The sequence below is a fragment of the Syzygium oleosum genome, unplaced genomic scaffold (genome assembly GCF_021117445.2).
Source record: "Syzygium oleosum isolate NSW1041296 unplaced genomic scaffold, Sole_v2.1 Sole_v2.11, whole genome shotgun sequence".
NCBI classification, from domain to species: Eukaryota; Viridiplantae; Streptophyta; class Magnoliopsida; order Myrtales; family Myrtaceae; genus Syzygium; species Syzygium oleosum.
In genome coordinates, this window is record NW_026607495.1 from 2,109,245 (window position 1) to 2,123,166 (window position 13,922).

Genomic DNA, 13,922 nt, shown 5'->3' on the forward strand with positions numbered 1-13,922 from the left:
TCTAGACTGGAACTAGCACATCAATCTGCCCTCGTGATCCCCACTTAAATCCAAGCTCCCTATGGCAAGAATCGAACCTATAGCTGTTAATTCTTGAGCCTAAAGAATGGAAACGCCCTTATTGCCGGATCCAAGCCAGAATGGGTAATGTTGAAAGAGTTTTGAGTACATAACATATACTTATCTATACTATTATATAAAACAATGAGAAACTCCTACTTTTAGGAGATCTTCATCATTTTTGCTTTCCCGAAATATCCTTAACTATTTATTTTGCGAATGGATTGTTCGCGGACATATGCATAGATTAATAACTCTATTTCGTCTTCCGCAAATTTCAATTTTAAAATTCGAATCTTTTATATTATAGCACAATCTTCCTAAAAAAAATTAAGAACTTATAATATTTCTCTCTTTCCTCATATATTTATACAATATCTTTTTGTATGGATATTTCTATCATCCCATTATATTATAATTCAAATTTTTCGTACGAAGGTGGATAGGAACTCATCCTACTTCACTACTTGAAAATCACTCGCAGTGTTACAAGGTGTCTTCTACGTACGTTGTCACACCCCAAACTCAACAAGAATAAGGGCATGACATGGCCATCCTTTCACCAAAGGACGCAGCCTAAACATAACCAAAACTCACCTAATATCATAATATATGCATCCACATATATATACATGATATATAGTTTATTTGGTTACAATATCAGAGTTAACTACAATCCATCAAAAAGCTAAGTACATAACCAGAAACAAGCTAATACATTAAGCTCCACATCTATGCATAACTCGTACCAAAAAGTCTTCACTATCAAAATGTCCACCCCGATATCGAAACTCTCAAGCCCTACTTGCGGCTCGATGAAGAACCTGAAAAACAAGTAAGATGAAAGGAATGAGCTACCACGACTCAGTGAGTAATACATTTCTTCTAAGTAGATCGAGCACCCACTATGCACACAGTTATAAGACCAAACGAAAGCTCAATTAACCCAACATATAACAAACTCCAGGTTCAAAATACGTTATATGCTACTTTAAACATCACATTTTCACAATAGGAAAGCTCATTCCAATTAATAATATCAAAGAAGAAACCAATGGTCAAATCCATTAGCCAATCTCGTCAAAAAGCACACGCCAATGGTCCATTCCATTGGCCAATCTCATCAAAAAGTACACACCAATGGTCCATTCCATTGGCCAATCTCATGCTCAAAAATCTAACTATGATCACGGATAATGCCCCGTGAAAGACGACCAAGATTCCCCCCTTGGCAAGGTCACCATCTACTATAAGCCGGTGGCTCGGCCCACAAGGATATCCTAGACTAGTATGTGCATACTCATAACCTCTCATTGGGTTCAAAAAGACACTAAACATCAAAATCCACATCCTCCCATACCAGCAAATCCAATCCACAATCAAAATCATCAATATTCAGAAATCATTTCGCAAACGGGTATATAACCCTTCAAAAATCACATTCAAACTCAAGAACTCCTTATAAGTCTTTCACAAGAGATTTCACAAACCCATTTACATTCCATAAGTTCAAACCGAAATCAAAAGGAAATCTTCTATTCCAAATACACAAAATGGCAGTAAATACTCGATCCAGTTTTATGCAAACAAAATGTCATTTCTTATATGATAACATATCTATAACATCTCATTTTCTAAACATGAGCTTACAAATTCGAAGAAGAAATAGTACCACTCACCTTGAAAAGCCGAAAAACTAACCTACGGCGATTTCTCGAGCCGACGCACTCGAATACCTAACAATAAATCTAAAAACGGTATCAAAACCGAGTAAAATGTTAATTCAACTACGACTTGGCTAAACTAGGCTTAGACGCTAATATAACTACTAAAAGACGCTCTCAAATCGCTCGTCCAAAGCGATTATCCAAAATCGTCCACGATGTGGAGCTTGAGCGCAAAACTTGATTGCGCCATATCTTTCTCCACTAAACTCCAATCCAAGCAAGTTTATAGTCAAAAGAAAGCTCATTCGGAGCACTACAGGAACCCCAACTTGGCAGCCCCAAAATCGAGCCGAAAACCGACGAAAATCAGCCTAAAAGCCACTGACCGTGCACTGTTCACTGCGCGCGTTCAACTTCAAAAATTCATATCCGGCAAATAGTAAGTCCAAATCAGATTCTGTAAAATCTCACGGCTCCGCAACACCATAAACTACCAATTCTATATAAATACGTAGCTCTACGACTCAAAAATCTGACTTCGCCGCTCGAATAACACATAACTCCGAATTTCGAGCCCTAACCCGAAAAATATTCCAATTAATTGAACGAGGGGGTGCGAATACTTACGGAGCGTTGCGTTACGAAGTCGAATCGGCTTAGCGAGACCCCCGCGGTGCAAAGCCCTCTTCTCTTTTCTCTTTTTCTTCTTCCTCTTTCCTTTCCTCTCCTTTCTCCTCTTTTCCTCTATTTTCTTCTGTTTCTGTTTGTGCTCTTGGCTTCTTAAAACGAGCCGAGCATCGCTGTTGCTTCTTTTGACTTTTCAACCATTTTCCTCTTTTATTTTTTTTAACCCATATTTTACATACGTTGTGATTGCTTAAGTTTTAAGTGCGATCCTACTTAGGTTTCTTTGTAAATTGAGCAATGAAAGTAATATTCCTGGATTAGAAAAAAAAAATATTAGGTGCTTTTGGAGCACCAGGTGACTGTCCTTCCAAAGCTCCTACTCAGGAGCCAAATACTCTGTTTTTCAACTAAGTATGTAGAGAAAAAATGACAAACAAAATCGACCAAATCTGCTCGCAATCTAAGTGATATGACGATGATCGATGCTATTTCTTCAGAGAGGAGAGAGCCGAGATCCACCGGGGAAATGAGTCACTACAATGGGCGGGGACTTGGACTTCCTCTTCGCTTTTTTCTTCGATTTCTCTTCGCTCGCGACACGATCTTTGTTGCTTCTCGAATCGCGCTGCACGTAGTAGTCTCCTTCGCAGTTCACGCTCTTCCTCGTACCAGAGAAGCAACTGCAGAAAAAGCTAGAGAAGAGACTCATACCGGCGGAGGCGGTGACCGACTTTAATGAATTGAGAAAGGCGTGTGGAATTCGGCTGTTTTTTTTTGTTTTTTGTCACGGAGATTTAGAGCTGCAGTAGAAATAGAGTGAACTTTTCTGAGCTTCAGATCTGATGCAGATCAGAGTCTCTTCCTCTCTCTCTCTATATATGATGTTGAAGGTGGTGTTCCATGAGTGAAAGGAACAGTGTGCTAATTGTCAAACCCCAACTCAATCAGCTTCCTACAGCAATTCGAGGAAATTTCTAGGAAACTACGTGATTGCGGGAAATTAGGAACACTAATCTTGAGGACGATGTGTTGGGATCGTTTTTTCAAGACCGCAAAAGGGTCGCGCTTTTTTCGCTTCTATTCTACCATTTTAACCCTTGCTTTCGCCGACGCTCCCTCATCTCCCTCCTTCCGAGACCTCCATGCACACCACCAACTGGGCGGTCTTGGTTTGCACCACCCGCTTTTTTATTCTCTGCACCACAGTAAGAAGAGTTATCCCAGTCCGAAACTAAGCTCCGTCGGGAACTTTGAGCGACTCAGCGAGCGCCAACATGGCGTCGGGAAAGCAAGTTCCCAAGGAAGCTCAGTTACTGCCGAAATCGAAGCTGCGTTCAAATTGGGACCGTTACGAGGAAGAAGAAATTGGTACGGGCCTCGAAGAGAATAGTGGAATTCAAGTTTATGATGTTCCGGTGCTGAAGAGTAAAGGGGCAGATTATCGACGCTTAATTGCTGAGGCTTAATCTCAATCTCAGTCTGTTTCAGATGACCCTTGTTTGGATAGGATCTCCGCTAATAGTCGCGTTGGGATCAATTCTGGAGTCCCAAATAACCATGGTGCTAGAGCTCACTCGGCAACGCAAACAAAAGACCGGAAGGTGAAGAGGATGACTATCAGGTCGTCCATGTGCTTCTACTTCCGCATCAGCGAGCGATGGGCTGACTCTCGGTTCGAGATCATATGCTTCCGCTTCCACTGGTCCATGATATGGTTCCGCTCACGCAGACACTCCTCGGAGCGCGAAGGAGGACGACCCTGAAGATTTTCCCGTACTAGAAGAACGACTCCAACACATATAGCACAACACTAGCAACCAAAAAAGACGAGAAAAAACTATAGACCAGAAACTAGGAAAAAGCACGTAGGAAAGACTTTAAGGGGAATTCTATCAAGCACTTAGTTGGCACAGGACCGGGTTAGAAGAAAGAAACCGTTGAACCAGTTGAGGAAGACGACGGAGAAGGGTTGAACAAGGTGGGTCCTGCGGCGAAAGGTGGAGTTGATCATAAAACCCAAGAGGAGGATCTCGCTGAGCACCGGAGACGTCATGAGTTTCGGAGCATCAAGAACTGTGGTGTCTAGTTGGCAAGCATGAAAACAGGATCGAGGAACAGAGTTCGTGAAGAAAGTTTCGGATCTTGTAAGGAACGAAGAAGAGAATATGAGAAGCACAAAAACAGAGTATCGGGATGGAGCAGAGGAAGAAAAAAGAAGAAACAAATAAAAAAAAAAAGGGGATAACAAATGGGTCCCACATTTGAGTCGGTGTGGTACAAGTAGCGGTGTCAAAAAGACCCGAGCCGGCCCGACTCGGCCCTAAAATTTAGGGTATTTTGGGGTTGGGTGTCAATTTTTTTAGGGTAGGGCTTTTAGGATGGGTATTGTTAGAGTTAGGGTAAGGTCAGGGCCGGCCCATTGTTAGACCCATTATTCTCCCTCTTCTCTCTCCTCTCTCTCTACGTACAAAAAGACTTAACCACCAAACCCCTCTCTCTCTCTCTCTCTCTCTCTCTCTCTCTCTCTCTCTCTCTCTCTCTAAGGAGTCGTGCTTGCTGCAGTGGAGTTGCGCGCACCGCCAGCAGATCTCGCCGCTCCTCAGTCTCTCGTCGGCGGTGGCGGTGGCTTCGGCTTCTTCTCCTTCTTTCCGGCAGCCACGGTTCCGACGTAGATCGGAGGGAAGGGGGGGATTTCTCGAGCTCGCTTCGCTCATGAACGAGGTTCGCCCCCTTTCGCTCCTCCCTCTCCTCTCCTCTCCTCTCGTCTCGTCGGCATTGCTTCTCCGATCGTCGTTTTTTCTCCACCTCGATTTACATGCGGGGAGGAAGGATCGAATCACGGGTGCTGTTGGTGGCTGAGTTTTTCTGCCGATCCTGCGGCTGAACGGTTGTGTATTTGCGATTGTTTTCTCTGGTGCCAGGGGCCGGAGGAGGGGGAGCCGGCGGCAGGGAACCCTGCCAGCCATTACCCAGTTCATGCCCTCCCGGAAGTTGGGAGCCGCTGGAAACGGCGGTGCGAGGTGGAGGGGGAGGAGTCGCCCCTGTCCATGGACCCTTCAAGCGAGAGAAAGGGGTGCCGGCGTCGAATAGAGACTGAGCAGGAGGACGATTTATACAACTCTGGTGAGATTTTGGCGTTGAGGCACCGACACCGGCACCAGCACTGACCCGACCCTACCCGACCCATCTCTTGGGGTAAATGCTGAATAGGGTCTTGGGTAGGGGCGGGGCGGGTCAAATGCGACCCTCTACATTTTGGGTCGGGTCGGATATCAGGAAAGCCCGACCCGATCCGACCCATTGACACCCCTGGGTACAAGCATGCGAAAGGTGGAAAAAGCAAGGGATAAAATGGTCATAACATTGTAAAGGGGAGTGCGTGAGCCAAATGAGTAGTGGAAAAAGCGCGACCCAAAAACAATTAATGATTTCATTAGGCTCACCAAATGGGTGGGTCGGATCGGATTGACAATGTTCCTATCTAAGTGGACCCACTCATTTTCTTGAATACAAGTTTAATAACCTACACCCGACCTAACCCCCAAACCCATATTGTTGCCGAACAACACCGAGAAATGCACAAATCGATGCACAAATAGTAAGGATGGAAGCTAAATCGAATCACGCGAGACACAAGATATACGTGAAAACCCAAAACAGGAAAAAAACCACGGGGGGAGAGAGGGGTTTCACTATCTTCAACAACGAGTACAATCGAAAAGCTCAAAAATCACTTGGTGAGCCACATGATCTAAAGATCAAATAAGAAGATATAAAGAACAAAGAAAAAAGAGAATGTGGAGACTAGGGTTAGAAATGCGTTGTGCAACACATCGCTTTTATAGTCCCTCTTAAAAAAACCTTAAAATAAATGTGCATGATCCAAAATACCATTGTCATCAATTTGAAGGTCAAACTCAACACATATTATTAAAACACATCCATATTCCCCGCTATAAGCTCTTCATGTAAATACGTTGTTTGGATAAAATTACAACCAAAAAGAAAAAAATTGGGAAAGGAAAAGAAAAAATAAGGGATAAGTGCACTAAAAGTCATAGTCACGAAAGTGCAATTAAGTCTTAAAATTTTCAAAAAGTGTAATCAAATTTTAAAACTTATCAAATTGGTGCAATCAAGTCCTTCCATTAACTCCGTCAAACTAGATTAACGGAAAACACTGACATGGCTTTTTTTATTATTATTTTCTCTTTCATACGTGGTTAAAACATGAAGGACAAGGCCAAAACGACGTTGCTTTGGTCCAAATCTGATGATTTTTTAATTTAAATATTATTTAAATTGCACCTTAAGATTGAGAAACACCCTCAACCGTACAAGCTTTCTTGGCTTCGCAAAGGGAATGAGGTAAGGGTTGATAAAAGATGTCTTGTTCAATTCTTCATTGAAAAAAAAAAAAACATAAAGATGAAGTATGGTGTGATGTTGTTCCCATGGATGCTTGCCATTTGCTTCTTGGGAGACCTTGGCAATTTGATAGGAAAGTTGTGCATAATGGCCATAATAACACATACTCATTTATCAAGGACTAGAAGCATATCACCCTTGTTCTATTAAATCCATACATGACTCACAAAATTCAACCTGGGGAGGGAAATACAAGTAAGGAAAACATTTTCTTGAAAAAAAAAAAGGTTGAGAGAGCCATTCATAACTTTGCTTATGGTTGAAAGCAAAATAAGTGAGAAAGAGAGTTCACTACCCTAAAATGCGCTATTTAATAAAAAGCTGGAAGGTGTGTTTTCAGCATTGGAGAATTTCATAGGGTTCAAGCTAATGTATTATCCAGTTTGTTGGAGAGGCCATCCTGGAAATGAAGCCATGACAAGATTTGTGGACAAATCTTCAACGACCTGGGAAGAATGATGTGGGAGCATTGGGCTTTGTCAATCGATTCAAGTTGAAGATGTTGATTATGCAAGATAGTTGTTGATTCAATGGACAAGTTGTTGATTTCATGGTTGTCAATTAACTACATAGATGTCGATTTACAAGCTTGCTATCGATTCCGAGACAACTAATCAACTACTTAGCAATCAGAGGCTGTTTTGAAAGATTTCCTTTGATGTTTGCAATCTTTCAAGATGTCTATTAGTCTACCCAAGCTGGTGAACGAATTTAGAGTCTAAGTTTACTTACTTTGCATTGGTCAAGTGTCATCAGTTGTAGTTTTATGAGTCTTAAGTGCATTGTAGGTTTCAAGAGTCAAAGTTCAAGTTCATATGTGTTTTAATGCACTTTCTAGTTCCTAGGTCTTTATTGTGTTTTCTAGTTCCTATGTCATTAATGTTGGGTAGTTCTCATGTCTTTAATGCTTAGTCTATTTCCTTAGTATTAGTACCTCTTTAAATAAAGGCGAAATCATCAAATGTAAGACGAAGACTTGAATATTGAGAATATATGAAATTTGTCTCTGTGTGAGCAAATATCTATTCCCGATTTCTGTATCAATGTGGATTTTTCTTTGGTGGTGAGTTAAGAAGCACTATATTGTCAGTGGGTGGTTTTCCTATATGCCTTGGTGGCAAGCTTCTCCTATCCGAAGTTCTGTATCCTTGGCGGGTAGTTCATTCTATAAGCCTTGGTGGTGAATTTCATTGAACCTTGTATCGCAAGAGATTATTTGCCGTCGGTCCTTTAACCCCTTTGGGGTTCGTCTCGAGAGGATCGCGATAATAATTTATTTTAAATGGACGAAGGATTGAGTTCCACATGAAAAAAAAAAAGAAGGAAGCTATGATAAGAACAAACAAAATGTTCACTATACTTCTCCCTACCAAAGAATGAGAGAGACAATCAGAACACAGTTTTTTTCAAAATTGCTCGCGATCAAGTGATACGATTGCCATTTCTTTAGAGAGGAGAGAGCCGAGGTCCGCCGGGGAAATAAGCTACTAGGATGGGCGGGGACTTGGACTCTCTCTTCGCAATTCCCTTCATTTTCTCTTCACTCTGGACGTGATCTTTGCTGCAACTGGAATCACGCTGCACGTAATCTTCTCCTTCACAATTCACCCTCTTCGTATTACCAGAGAAGCAACTCATACTGACCACAGCGGCGGCAATGTCGGCGACTTCCATGAATAGAAAGAAGGTGTGTGGAAGATGAGTATAGGGAGCTTTTCTGAACTTTTTTGATCCGATGCAGATCAGAGTCGCTTCCTCTCTCTATATATGGTGTTGAAGGCGGTCCCTGTGAGTGAAACGATGAGTGTGTTACGTATCAAACCCTAGCTTATCAACTAAGGAACACGCCCATTTTGAGGATGATCCGTTGGGATCATTCTTTCAAGAGAGCGGATGAGATTATTCGATGCGGCATGCCGGTTTGTCTCAAGTTCACATGACGAACAAACATACTTATCAACTAAGAAAAGTGGTCCTGGAGAATTCTACGGCAATCAGCGGACTTCCTTTCCATCTCTTGGGGATTTTCTTTCCTTTCCAAGACTCTGAATCCAATGACGACATTTTCTTGCAGCCTACTATGTTTGTTGTACGCGGCTATGTGTCCATTTGATGACGTGTCGTGCCCCGCGGCGATTCGGGCGCCGTATGGCCCCGCGGCGATCCGGGCACAATATGGTAACATGGTATATGCCATGAGATGATACGTCGCATGACAATGTGTTGGGTAATGTCATATTGGATCGTGTGATGACGTGTCGTGTGATGACATAGATGGATGAATCTTAACGTGCAGTGTGTGCATGTGCTGTTGACCACATGCTTTAGTTATTACCCCCGTGATCCATGGATGCAATTTTTGAAGTGACGGAGTCGTATCTATTATCCGAGGTACTCAAGAGTGTAAATCATTTCGGAGGACCAACTAGAGTGAGAATCCAAAGGTTTGGAAGGTAGCTAAGGCTTCCGGGTTCGAGTGGCAGACTCTAAGGCTTGAGAGCCTGGTAACCAAGGCTCGTAACTTTGGTTGCAACGCTGCCGTGACATATTAGGGTTGGCGGGGTTTCAAATCTAAAAGTTTCAAAGTTCAAATGTACATAATTTGATCATCCGAATATGGAATTATGCGATTTTTATGCCTTTAGAAAGCTTGCGATTGGTATTATTCACGTATGCGCCCGGATCTGTAATATCAATTCCCTCGTTTAGAACGACAAGCTTTGTGTTTTTATTTTGTTAAATTGAATGAACTCAAAAGGGAATTTCTCATTCTTTTCTTTTTTTTTTGGAACGTCAAAAAATGAAAAGAAAAGATAAGACAACAGCGTCCGCCGTTTGCATAGTTTGGGAAGCAACCATGACTGGAGGAGTTCCAGAACAAGAGAGAGAACCAACTACAAGAACATGCAAATTGCGAGTTACACAGCTCCTCAGAAGAGAAGAGAAGAATAAATCAAAACATACTTAGATTCCTCCTACCGCTTTGTGACTAAACCAGTTCAACAAAACCTATAAGATAGGTTTACCGCGAGACTAGCCCAGATGTGGGGGTTGCGCATGCATTCGATTCTGATTCCAAGGAACGGAACTTGGGATGCATAGGACATGCGTCCATGACAACCCTGCGGTAATTGGCCTTCGATACCGACTCGTGTAAGAAAAGTATGAGCCGTGAGTCTTTTGCAACATCAATGCTGCAATCACCGTCTCAAAGAAGAGATGGTCGAGATCCACTGGAGAAATATGTCACTAGGATCGGAGCTGGCTTGCCGGGCTTGCTCTTCTCGCTCTTCTTCACATCTTGATCACCAACTGTGACCTGTTGATGATGGTCATCTTTGCTTCCGCAACCGCTGTGCACGCGATCCTCCCCCACGCAACCGACCTTCTTGGAACTGTTGTCCGACAAGCAACCCAACAAGCTCGAGAAGAGACTCATGTCGATGTCTGGCTGATTCTCAAGGAGTAGTCAGAGAGGTCTCTGCAGATTGAAGGAGCGAACGTTTTCTGAGTGCTTTTCTGATGCAAATCACAGGCTCTTCTCTCGTGTATATATATTGGCGTTGAAAGTGTGTGGTCCAAGGAAATGGATACTAACTCAGCTTCCTCCTGAAATTCGTGGAAACGTCTAGGATGCTGGGGTAATAGTTGATGTAATTCCTTTCTAATGTACTAGAGCCGCCATTAGAAACATATAGTCTAATCCATTTAAGGACGACACTGCCGTATGTTCGCTTTTTATGGACGACCATATTGAAAATATTTTATCCACATCACACTATGACGTTGTTCAACCACTATGTCAACTTGGCTCGATTTGGTATCGGAGGGACTTGATTAGAAAATTTATGAAATTATAAAGACTTGATTAGACAAATTATAAAAGTATGAATACTTAATTAGACAAAGCGTGAAAGTATAGGGACGAAAAATAGGATTTTGTCTTTTTTGTTGGCACTACTTGACTGCCATTTGCAAATTAGGTGAAGCTAAGACACGAGGTTGTCACTTTTCGTGGGGTCAAAGACGGAAAACGAACGATTCGTCAATGTCCAAAGACGAACACAAATTTTTCACGTGGAAGCGGTTTTCTTGGAGCCTGCGTAGTTCTTGTCATCCTTCGCACGAACTTTCAAGGCACATCACATAATCGTGTTAACTTCTCGACTGATAATTTTGACAAAGAAAATTTCTCATAACGTTGGCGGAAAATCGCAACAATTTGAAAAGTTAGGATCCGATTGCATTAATTAAATATATGATGTCGACATCGGCGACTGACCGCATGGTTCGGGATGATTAATTTCGGATGCAATAGTATTTGTTCGCGCTATGATAACAATTTAACAATGCATGATGATGAAATGGGCGTAGAAATTTCTTCGAGAGATGGCTTGGCATTTAGGTCAAATTGGCATATCAGATCGACACGAACAAAAGACAAAGCTGGTCACTTTCCAAGGTGGTCAAGTTGGTCTTCTTCGCATGTTTGGAGGACACTATGAATCGCATGAAGTAGACCAAAGTTTTTCTTGGTGTTGACTGTTGAAGTGGTAAACGCTAATGTTCATTCGTAGCGTTATTTGGTAATGTGTTTTTGAGGTTAGGGATAACCGGACAACAATTCACCGAGAACTAACTCAATTTAGGATCAATTTCTTCCCAAAACTAAATCGACCTAAATCGAGTTAATCCCAACAATAACCAACACTATATTCCAGCGATATAACATCAAAATAAGTAAATATAATGCTGGAATGTTAAGAGACAAGGCAACAACAACGTCAAGATTTTTACATGGAAAACCCAATGCAGACTTAACCATGGATCGCTCAAAAACTTCCACTAATCACCAAGACTAGTAGGATACACAAAAGTGTTTTTCTACTCACATACTAAGAGCTCAACATTAACAATACAATAGTATTTCGTCACCACTTCAATCATTTCAATTTTTTTGAAGGGGAAAAAGGAGAGGTAATATCTATCCCTACACAAAGGTGGATTAACATATATGGAGCAAGAAACCCTAGTCACGATTGGAGAAAACGAGAGACAATTTGGAGCAGGTTTAACGAACCGAATTGATCAACTCGTCGGTCTCGGTCTCACGAGCAACATGCAGAAATTTGAGCCACTTTGGACGATGTTTGGCCATTGCCGAAAGCCGCAGCCCTCTTCCATTCTTCTCCGCATCTTCTTCCTGGTGAACATTCTCCCTCCTCCGTTTTTTTTTTCTGTCCACGAACAACCCCTCTTTCTTTTTCTTTTTGACTTTTGACTTTTTTTAAAAAAAAATTTAGGTTGGCCCGCACAAAGAACCGGAACGAGCTAATATTGGAGAAAAAATATTAGGTGATCCGGAAACTCCACCTAACGAAGAAGGTGGTCGTGGAGATTTGTACAGCAATCGGCGGATTTGCTCTGCTTTTACATGGGACTGCACCATGGCGAAAGGTGACGAGGTCATCGGCGGCTTCAATGGGGTCACGAAGGAAACTAAACTTCTTTGAATGTTCAAGTACATTGAATTCAATGACTTATTTTTTTTGTTGTAAGCCCACAGTTTCCACAGCTTGAGAACCCATGTACTTCTTGCTGCCCACAGGAGGTTACTGTTGTATGTGACTGCGCGTGTTTGATGACGTGTCGTGCCTACGCGGACTCGGGTGTTCATATGATGACATGCTGTGCCATTACGTACTATTTCATCCGACAACATCTCATGTGTCGACATGTCGGGTGATGACATGCCATGTCATGCACTCAGTTTTACGATTCGATATACTTCTCGGGGCATCTCATCAATATATACGCATAAGTAAGAGACGTCTTTCCAAGCTTGTTAATATCCACTATCGGGAGACATGAACTTGTTCTTTCCCAATGGAGTCGACAAAACACTCAAAATCTCCATTTTTTTCCCAGTTACAATCCTTGTGTACGAAGGGATGATTCTGTTGATGTTTAGAGTCAGAGAGAAAACAACGACAAAGTGTTTATGGTGGCTCAACCCTAATTAGGGTTGTATGATATGTATTTATAGGAGTGACTAATTACAGAAAGGGTACACATATAAACATAATTACATAAATACCCCATAATACATATAATTATACATTAATACTCCCCCTCAATCCGAAGTAGGTGTAACAACTGAGAGATTGGATCTTAATAACGCGTGACGCGGACTAGGTAGTCCCTTGGTGAAGATATCTGCCAATTGATCTGTTGTAGGCACGTAGCGAACATGGAGATCTCCGGAAGCAACCCGTTCTCGAACAAAATGGTAATCCAACTCAATGTGTTTAGTGCGAGCATGAAACACAGGGTTGATAGCAAGATAGGTGGCAGAGATGTTGTCACAATAAACGGTGAGAGGATTATAAAGGGGGACCCCAAGCTCACGAAGTAAATGACGAATCCAAATAGTCTCAGCAACACAGTGAGCGACAGCACGATACTCAGCCTCTGTACTAGAACGGGCCACGGTGGGTTGCTTCTTGGCACTCCATGAAACAAGATTGGTGCCTAGAAAAACACAAAACCCGGAGGTGGACCGTCTAGTATCGGAGCATCCAGCCCAATCTGCATCCGCATAAGCAGTCAAGGAAGTGGGAGAACCCCGCTCAATGAGCAAGCCATGGGTGGAGGTGCCAGCTAAATATCGGTATATACGTTTGACGGCCTGGAGATGAGGTAATCGTGGTTGATGCATGAATTGACTAACCAAATTAACAGCAAAACTAATATCTGGTCTGGTCATAGATACATACTGTAGAGCACCAACCATTTGTCGATACAACGTCGGAGAAGCGAGAACCTCACCATCATTAGCAGACAATAGAGTCTTCGAGGCTAGAGGAGTAGATACAAGCTTGACCTTAACAAGGTCAAACTTGCGCAAAAGACTATCAACATACTTGGCTTGAGATAAAAGCGTACCGTCAGAGCGGTGATGAGCCTCAATGCCTAGGAAATAGTGAAGTGGTCCAAGATCCTTCATAGCAAATTCCTGTGAGAGTCGAGTAATCAAAGACCGTAATAACTCAGGAGTATCACCGGTGACAAGGATATCATCAACATACAGCAGGAGATACACACGGCCCCGAGAAGAAGCATAGACGAATAATGAAGGAT

The 13,922-nt window shown here is 42.4% G+C and overlaps 1 long non-coding RNA gene across 1 annotated transcript; it reads right to left on the reverse strand.

Annotated features, from left to right (window-relative positions):
* Positions 1-754: 754 nt before the first annotated feature.
* Positions 755-3,430, reverse strand: LOC130139323 (uncharacterized). The gene is made up of 3 exons (XR_008817569.1): positions 2,355-3,430; positions 1,740-1,796; positions 755-884 (listed from the first exon to the last, which is right to left on the reverse strand). It is a non-coding gene; the product is annotated as an uncharacterized LOC130139323 (long non-coding RNA).
* Positions 3,431-13,922: the final 10,492 nt, after the last annotated feature.